The 9097-nt window shown below is 35.4% G+C and overlaps 1 non-coding gene across 1 annotated transcript; it reads left to right on the forward strand.

Annotated features, from left to right (window-relative positions):
- Positions 1 to 2077: 2077 nt before the first annotated feature.
- Positions 2078 to 2159, forward strand: trnas-gcu (transfer RNA serine (anticodon GCU)). The gene has a single exon. It is a non-coding gene; the product is annotated as a tRNA-Ser (tRNA).
- The last annotated feature ends 6938 nt before the right edge of the window (positions 2160 to 9097 follow it).

Genomic DNA, 9097 nt, shown 5'->3' on the forward strand with positions numbered 1-9097 from the left:
AAAAAGTTATAGTATAGTATGTCGAAAACTTCATAGTATAGTATGTTGAAAATAGTGATAAAACAGTCATATGATAGTATGTTGAAAAAAGTCATAGTAAAGCATGTCTAATAAAGTAATAAAAAAGTCATAGTATAGTATGTCGAAAAAGTGATAAAAAGTCATAGTATAGTATGTCGAAAAAAGTCATAATATAGCATGTCGAATAAAGTAATAAAAAAGTCATAGTATAGTATGTCGAAAAACGCGGTAAAAAGTCATAGTTTAGTATGTCGATAATAGTGATAAAAGAGTCATAGTATAGTATGTCGAAAATAGTCATAGTATAGTATGTTGAAAAAGGTCATAGTATAGTATGTCGAAAATAGTTATAAAAGAGTCATAGTACAGTATGTTGAAAAAAGTGTCAAAAAAGGCATAGTATACTATGTCGAAAAAAGTCATAGTATAGTATGTCGAAAAAAAGTGATAAAAAATTCTTAGAAGTCAGAGAAATGGTCATCTTGTCATTATTAAAGTATAGTAGGTCGAAAAAAGTGTCAAAAAAGTCATAGTATACTATGTCGAAAAAAGTCATAGTATAGTATGTCGAAAAAAGTGATGAAAAATTCTTAGAAGTCAGAGAAATGGTCATCTTGTCATTATTAAAAGTATAGTAGGTCGAAAAAAAGTGATTAAAAAGTCATGGTGTAGTATGTTGAAAAAAGTAAAGTATAGTATTTAAAAAATAGTCATAGTATAGTATGTCGAAAAAAGTGATGAAAAATTCGTATAGTATAGTATATCGCATAAAAAGTTATTAAGAAAGCCAAACTATTGTATGTTGATTAAAGTGATAAAAAGTCATAGTCTAGTATCTCGAAAAAACTCATGGTATAACATGTTGTAAAAAGTGACAAAAAAGGCATAGTATAGTATGTCGCATAAAAAGTGATAAAAAAGTGATAATTTAGCATGTCGATAAAAGTCATAGTATAGCATGTTGTAATAAGTGATTAAAAAATCATTGTGTAGTATGTCGAAAAAAGTAAAAAAATAAATAGTCAGACCTTTATTTGACTGCAGACGAGGTGGCCGAGTGGTTAAGGCAATGGCCTGCTAATCCATTGTGCTCTGCACGTCTGGGTTGGAATCCCATACTTGTCGTACCAGAATTTGTTACTCTTCAGCATTTACTTATCGACAATATAACTGACTGCATTCAGACACTTAACATGAGATCACTTTCTCCCAGAGAACTGAACATGATGGTCATGTTGTCATCATTATAGTATAGTAGGTCTAATCCATTGTGCTCTGCATGCGTGGGTTGGAATCCCATCCTTGTCGTACCAGAATTTGTTACTCTCCAGCATTTACTTATCGACAATATAACTGACTGCATTCAAAAACTCAAACATGATATCAGTTTCTCCCAGAGAACTGAACATAATGGTCATGTTATCATTATTATAGTATAGTAGGTCGAAAAAAGTGATGAAAAAGTCATGGTGTAGTATATTGAAAAAAGTAAAGTATAGTATTCAAAAAATAGTCATAGTATTGTAGGTCGAAAAAAGTGATGAAAAAGTCATAGTATAGTATGTCGAAAAAAAGTGATAAAAAAGTCTTAGAAGTCAGAGAAATGGTCATGTTATCATTATTATAGTATAGTAGGTCGAAAAAAGTGATGAAAAAGTCATAGTATAGTATGTCGAAAAAAGTGATTAAAAAGTCATGGTGTAGTATATTGAAAAAAGTAAAGTATAGTATTCAAAAAATAGTCATAGTATAGTAGGTCGAAAAAAGTGATGAAAAATTCGTATAGTATATCGCGTAAAAAGTTATTAAAAAAGCCATAATATTGTATGTCGAAAAAGTGATAAAAAGTCATAGTCTAGTATTTTCAAAAAAGTCATGGTATAACCTGTTATAAAAAGTGACAAAAAGGCATAGTATAGTATGTCGCATAAAAAGTGATAAAAAAGTGATAATTTAGCATATCGATAAAAGTCATAGTATAGCATGTTGTAATAAGTGATTAAAAAGTCATGTTGAAAAAAGTAAAAAAAAATGGTCAGACCTTTGTTTGACTGCAGATGAGGTGGCCGAGTGGTTAAGGCGATGGACTGCTAATCCATTGTGCTCTGCACGCGTGGGTTCAAATCCCATCCTCGTCGTACCAGAATTTGTTACTCTGCAGAATTTACTTATTGACTATTATAGCATGTTGAAAAAAGTGATAAAATGTCATAGTATAGTATGTTGAAAAAGGTCATAGTATATTATGTCGAAAAAGTCATAGTATAGTATGTCGAAAAAAGTTAAAAGAAAGTCATAGTATAGTATGTCGAAAATAGTGACAAAAAGTCATAGTATAGTATGTCGAAAAAAGTCATAATATAGCATGTCGAAAAAAAATGACAAAAAGTCATAGTATAGTATGTCGAAAAACACGGTAAAAAGTCATAGTATAGTATGTCGAAAATAGTGATAAAACAGTCATAGTATATTATGTTGAAAATAGTCATAGTATAGTATGTTGAAAAAGGTCATAGTATAGTATGTCGAAAAAAGTCATAGTATAGTATGTTGAAAAAAGTTATAAGAAAGTCATACTATAGTATGTCGAAAATAGTGATAAAACAGTCATAGTATAGCATGTTGAAAAAAGTCATAGTATAGCATGTCGAAAAAGTAAAAAGTCATAGTATAGTATGTTGAATATAGTCGTATAGCATGTCAAATTAAGTGATATAAAAGTCATGGTATAGTATTTCGAAGATAGTCATAGTATAGCATGTCAAATAAAGTGATATAAAAGTCATAGTATGGTATGTCGAAAAAAGTGACAAAAAACTCATAGTATAGTATGTCGAAAAAATTGACAAAAAGGTCATAGTATAGTATGTCGAAAATAGTCATAGTATAGTATGTTGAAAAAGGTCATAGTATAGTATGTCGAAAAAGTCATAGTATAGTATGTCGAAAAAAGTGATAAGAAAGTCATAGTATAGTATGTCGATAAAAGTGATAAAAAAGTAATAGCTGAGTATGTCGAAAATAGTCATAGTAAAGCATGTCGAATAAAGTGATCTAAATGCCATAGTATAGTATGTCGAAAAAAGTGATAAAAAGTCATAGTATAGTATGTCGAAAAAAGTGATAAGAAAGTCATAGTATAGTATGGTGAAAATAGTGATAAAACAGTCATAGTATAGTATGTTGAAAAAAGTCATAATATAGCATGTTGATTAAAGTGATAAAAAAGTCATAATATAGTATGTCAGGGAAGCCGTCTGATTGAAGAAGGAGTCTTTCCGGGATATGTTATCCCAGACGACTCGGAGGCAGTTGCAAGGTACCGAAGGGCCCGAAGGGCTGCAGCCTCTGCCGTGAAAGAGGCAAAGCAGCGTGTGGGAGAAGTTCGAGAAGACATGGAGAAGGACTTTCGGGTCGGCACCAAGGTACTTCTGAAAACCGTTCGCCACCTCAGGAGGGGGGGAAGCGGGAGAACCATCCAAGCTGTGTACAGTAAGGATGGGACGCTGTTGACCTCAACTGAGGAGGTAATAGGGCGGTGGAAGGAGCACTTTGAGGAACTCCTAACCGACTAATACGCCTCTATGGTAGAGGCAGAGCTGGAGGATGAGGGGGGGGATTGGCATCAATTTCCTGGTGGAGGTTGCTGAGGTAGTTAAACAACTCCACAGTGGCAAAGCCCCAGGAATTGATGAGATCCGTCCAGAAATGCTTAAAGCTCTGGGTGTGGAGGGGTTGTCTTGGTTGACACGCTCTTCAACATTGCGTGAAGTCTGGGACGGTGCCTAAGGAGTGGCAGACCGGGGTGGTGGTTCCCTTTAAAAAGGGGGGACCAGAGGGTGTGTGCCAATTACAGGGGTATCACACTCTCAGCCTCCCCGGTAAAGTCTACTCCAAGGTGCTGGAAAGGAGGGTTCGGGTCGATAGTCGAATCTCAGGTTGAAGAGGAACAATGCGGATTCCGCCCTGGTCGTGGGAACAACGGACCAGATCTTTACTCTGCAAGGATCCTGGAGGGAGCCTGGGAGTATGCCCAACCAGTCTACATGTGTTTTGTGGATCTGGAGAAGGCGTATGACCGGGTGCCCCGGGAGATACTGTGGGAGGTGCTGCGGGAGTACAGGGGTGAGGGGGTCCCTTCTCAGGGCCATCCAATCTCTGTACGACCAAAGCGAGAGCTGTGTCCGGGTTCTCGGCAGTAAGTCGGACTCGCTTTCAGGTGAGAGTTGGCCTCCGCCAGGGCTGCGCTTTGTCACCAATCCTGTTTGTAGTATTTATGGACAGGATATCGAGGCGTAGTCGGGGTGGAGAGGGGTTGCAGTTCGGTGGGCTGGGGATCTCATCGCTGCTTTTTTGCAGATGATGTGGTCCTGATGGCATCATCGGCCTGTGACCTTCAGCACTCACTGGATCGGTTCGCAGCCGAGTGTGAAGCGGCTGGGATGAGGATCAGCACCTCTAAATCGGAGGCCATGGTTCTCAGCAGGAAACCGATGGAGTGCCTTCTCCAGGTAGGGAATGAGTCCTTACCCCAAGTGAAGGAGTTCAAGTACCTTGGGGTCTTGTTCGCGAGTGAGGGGACAATGGAGCGGAGATTGGTCGGAGAATCGGCACAGCAGGTGCGGTATTACATTCAATTTATCGCACCGTTAGACGTAAAAAGAGCTGAGCCAGAAGGCAAAGCTCTCAATCTACCGGTCAGTTTTTTGTTCCTACCTCACCTATGGTCATGAAGGCTGGGTCATGACCGAAAGAACAAGATCCAGGGTACAAGCGGCCGAAATGGGTTTCCTCAGGAGGGTAGCTGGCGTCTCCCTTAGAGATAGGGTGAGAAGCTCAGTTATCCGTGAGGAGCTCGGAGTAGAGCCGCTGCTCCTTTGCGTCGAAAGGAGCCAGTTGAGGTGGTTCGGGCATCTGGTAAGGATGCCCCCTGGGCGCCTCCCTAGGGAGGTGTTCCAGGCACGTCCAGCTGGGAGGAGGCCTCGGGGGAGACCCAGGACTAGGTGGAGGGATTATATCTCTAACCTGGCCTGGGAACGCCTCGGGATCCCCCAGTCGGAGCTGGTTAATGTGGCCCGGGAAAGGGAAGTTTGGGGTCCCCTGCTGGAGCTGCTACCCCCGCGACCCGACCCCGGATAAGCGGATGAAGATGGATGGATGGATAGTATGTTGAAAAAGGTAATAGTATAGTATGTCGAAAAAGTCATTGTATAGTATGTCGAAAAAAGTTATAAGAAAGTCATAGTATAGTATTGTATAGTTTGTCGAAAATTGTGATAAAACAGTCATAGTATAGTATGTCGAACATAGTCATAGTAAAGCATGTCGAATAAAGTGATCTAAATGCCATAGTATAGAAAAAAGTGATAAAAAGTCATAGTATAGTATGTCGAAAAAAGTGATAAGAAAGTCATAGTATAGTATGGTGAAAATAGTGATAAAAAATCATAGTATAGTATGTCGAAAATAGTCATAGTATAATATGTTGAAAAAGGTCATAGTATAGTATGTCGAAAAAGTCATAGTATAGTATGTTGAAAATAGTGATGTAAAAGGCATAGTATAGTATGTCAAAAAAGTCATAGTATAGTATGTTGAAAATAGTGATGTAAAAGGCATAGTATAGTATGTCAAAAAAGTGATAAAAAGTCATAGTATAGTATGTCGAACATAGTCATAGTATAGCATATCAATGAAAGTGATAAAATAAGTTATATTATAATATGTCGAAAAAAGTGATAAGAAAGTCATAGTATAGTATGTTGAATAAAGTGATATAAAAGGCATAGTAAAGTATGTTGATAAAAGTGATAAAAAAGTAATAGCTGAGTATGTCGAAAAAAGTGATTAAATGCCATAGTATAGTATGTCGAAAAAAGTGATAAAAAGTCATAGTATAGTATGTCGAAAAAAGTGATAAGAAAGTCATAGTATAGTATGGTGAAAATAGTGATAAAACAGTCATAGTATAGTATGTTGAAAAAAGTCATAATATAGCATGTTGATTAAAGTGATAAAAAAGTCATAATATAGTATGTCGAAAAAAGTGATTAAAAAAAAGTCATTGTATAGTATGTCGAAAATAGTCATAGTATAGCATGTCAAATAAAGTGATAAAAGTCATAGTATGGTATGTCGAAAAAAGTGACATAAAAGTCATAGTATGGTATGTCGAAAAAAGTGACAAAAAACTCATAGTATAGCATGTTGAAAAAAGTGATAGTATAGTATTTTGAAAAATCATAGTATAGTATGTTGAAAAAGGTCATAGTATAGTATGTTGAAAAAGGTCATAGTATAGTATGTCGAAAAAGTCATAGTATAGTATGTCGAAAAAAGTTATAAGAAAGTCATAGTATAGTATGTCGAAAATAGTGATAAAACAGTCATAGTATAGCATGTTGAAAAAAGTGATGTAAAAGGCATAGTCATAGTATGTCAAAAAAGTGATAAAAAGTCATAGTATAGTATGTCGAACATAGTCATAGTATAGCATGTCAAAGAAAGTGATAAAATAAGTTATATTATAATATGTCGAAAAAAGTGATAAGAAAGTCATAGTAAAGTATGTCGATAAAAGTGATAAAAAAGTAATAGCTGAGTGTGTCGAAAATAGTCATAGTAAAGCATGTCGAATAAAGTGATCTAAATGCCATAGTATAGTATGTCGAAAAAAGTGATTAAAAAGTCATGGTGTAGTATATTGAAAAAAGTATAGTATTCAATAAATAGTCATAGTATAGTCGGTCGAAAAAAGTGATGAAAAATTTGTATAGTATAGTATATCGCATAAAAAGTTATTAAAAAAGCCATAATATTGTATGTCGAAAAAGTGATAAAAAGTCATAGTCTAGTATTTTCAACAAAGTCATGGTATAACATGTTATAAAAAGTGACAAAAAAGGCATAGTATAGTATGTAAGCGCCCATATTATGCTCATTTTCAGGTTCATAATTGTATTTTAAGGTTGTACCAGAATAGGTTTACATGGTTTAATTTTAAAAAAACACCATATTTTTGTTGTACTGCACAGCTCTCTCTCACTGCTGCAGATCCTCTTTTCACCTGGTCTCTGTTTTAGCTACAGAGTGAGACCTCTTTTCTTCTTCTTCTTCTGTACTATCTTTGATTGCACTTGCACATGCGCAGTAGCTCAGATGTAGATCATGTCAGCTAGCTAGCTCCATAGACAGTAAAAGAAAGGCTGTTTCTCCAACTTCGGTCAGTTACAAGGCAGGATTAGCTGGGAGACTTCTAAATGAGGGCGCACATGTAAGTAGTTCTTTTGTAGATTATGGTGAACTTGTGTGTGTTGTAGCAGTGCTTTGCTATTGAGAACGAGGTAGCATGCTAGTGTTAGCATGCTAACACTAACGCTACGAGCTAACGGTTGCGGTTAGCAAGCTCATTTCGGCTTGTGACGTCACAAGCCGTGCTGATTTTGAACAGCTCACCCGGAGACTGAAGGCAGGACACATTCAGAAACCGTATCTCACTCAAAACAGCATGGATGGATTTTTTTCAAAGTTTGTATGCGTGTGGAAGCACCAGAGACACAAAAGAACACCCCAAATCCCAGAAAAAGTGTTTTTTTCATAATATGGGCACTTTAAGTTCAGAAAATTACATAACTTAACTGTAATGCAGCCTTTAAAACCAGGAAAAGACAACACTTATGCCATATTACGATATTATGATATCCAAAATCTAAGACGATATCTAGTCTAATATCACAATATCGATATAATATTGATATATTGCCCAGCTCTACAAGACAGCTAGCTAGACTATCTGTTGAACCTGAGTTTTCTCTTGCATGACTAAAAAAACCTTTGGACGTACACATGTTCCACCACAACAAGTTCCTTCCCGAGGCTATTTTGCAGAGGCCCTTTGCTCCGTTCGAGCAAGACGATTGTGATTGGTTTAAAAAAATGCAAATAGACCAGAGCACATTTTTCTCCTATCCCGGAATGCTGTGTGGACTAGCCAGACCCCCCTCCGCAGCGCTTGTCAAAAAAAGTGATAAAAAAAATCATAGTATAGTATGTCAAAATAAGTGATAAATAAGTCATAGTATAGTATGTTGAAAATAGTGATAAAAAAGTCATAGTATAGTATGTCGAAAAAAGTCATAGTATAGTATGTCGAAAAAAGTCATAGTATAGTATGTCGAAAAAAGTGATAAAAAAGTCATAGTATAGTATGTCGAAAAAAGTGATAAAAAAGTCATAGTATAGTATGTCGAAAAATAGTGATAAAAAAGTCATAGTATAGTATGTCAAAAGAAGTGATAAAAAAGTCATAGTATAGTATGTCGAAAATAGTCATAGTATAGTATGTTGAAAAAGGTCATAGTATAGTATGTCGAAAAAGTCATAGTATAGTATGTCGAAAAGTTATAAGAAAGTCATAGAATAGTATGTCGAAAATTGTGATAAAACAGTCATAGTATAGCATGTTGAAAAAAGTCATAGTATAGCCTGTCGAATAAAGTGATGTAAAAGGCATAGTATAGTATGTCAAAAATGTGATAAAAAGTCATAGTATAGTATGTCGAACATAGTCATAGTATAGCATGTCAAAGAAAGTGATAAAATAAGTTATATTATAATATGTTGAAAAAAGTTATAAGAAAGTCATACTATAGTATGTCGAAAATAGTGATAAAACAGTCATAGTAAAGTATGTCGATAAAAGTGATAAAAAAAGTCATAGTATGAGTATGTCGAAAAAAGTCGATAAAAAGTCATAGTATAGTATGTCGAAAAAAGTGATAAAAAAGTCATAGTATAGTATGTCGAAAAAAAGTATAAAAAAGTCATAGTATAGTATGTCGAAAAAAAAGTCATAGTATAGTATGTCGAAAAAAAGTGATAAAAAAAAGTCATAGTATAGTATGTCGAAAATAGTCATAGTATAGTATGTTGAAAAAAAGTCATAGTATAGTATGTCGAAAAAAAGTCATAGTATAGTATGTCGAAAAAAAGTGATAAAAAAGTCATAGTATAGTATGTCGAAAAAAAAGTCATAGTATAGTATGTTGAAAAAAAAGTCATAGTATAGTATGTCGAA

This window comes from Sander vitreus, chromosome 3, assembly GCF_031162955.1.
Source record: "Sander vitreus isolate 19-12246 chromosome 3, sanVit1, whole genome shotgun sequence".
NCBI classification, from domain to species: Eukaryota; Metazoa; Chordata; class Actinopteri; order Perciformes; family Percidae; genus Sander; species Sander vitreus.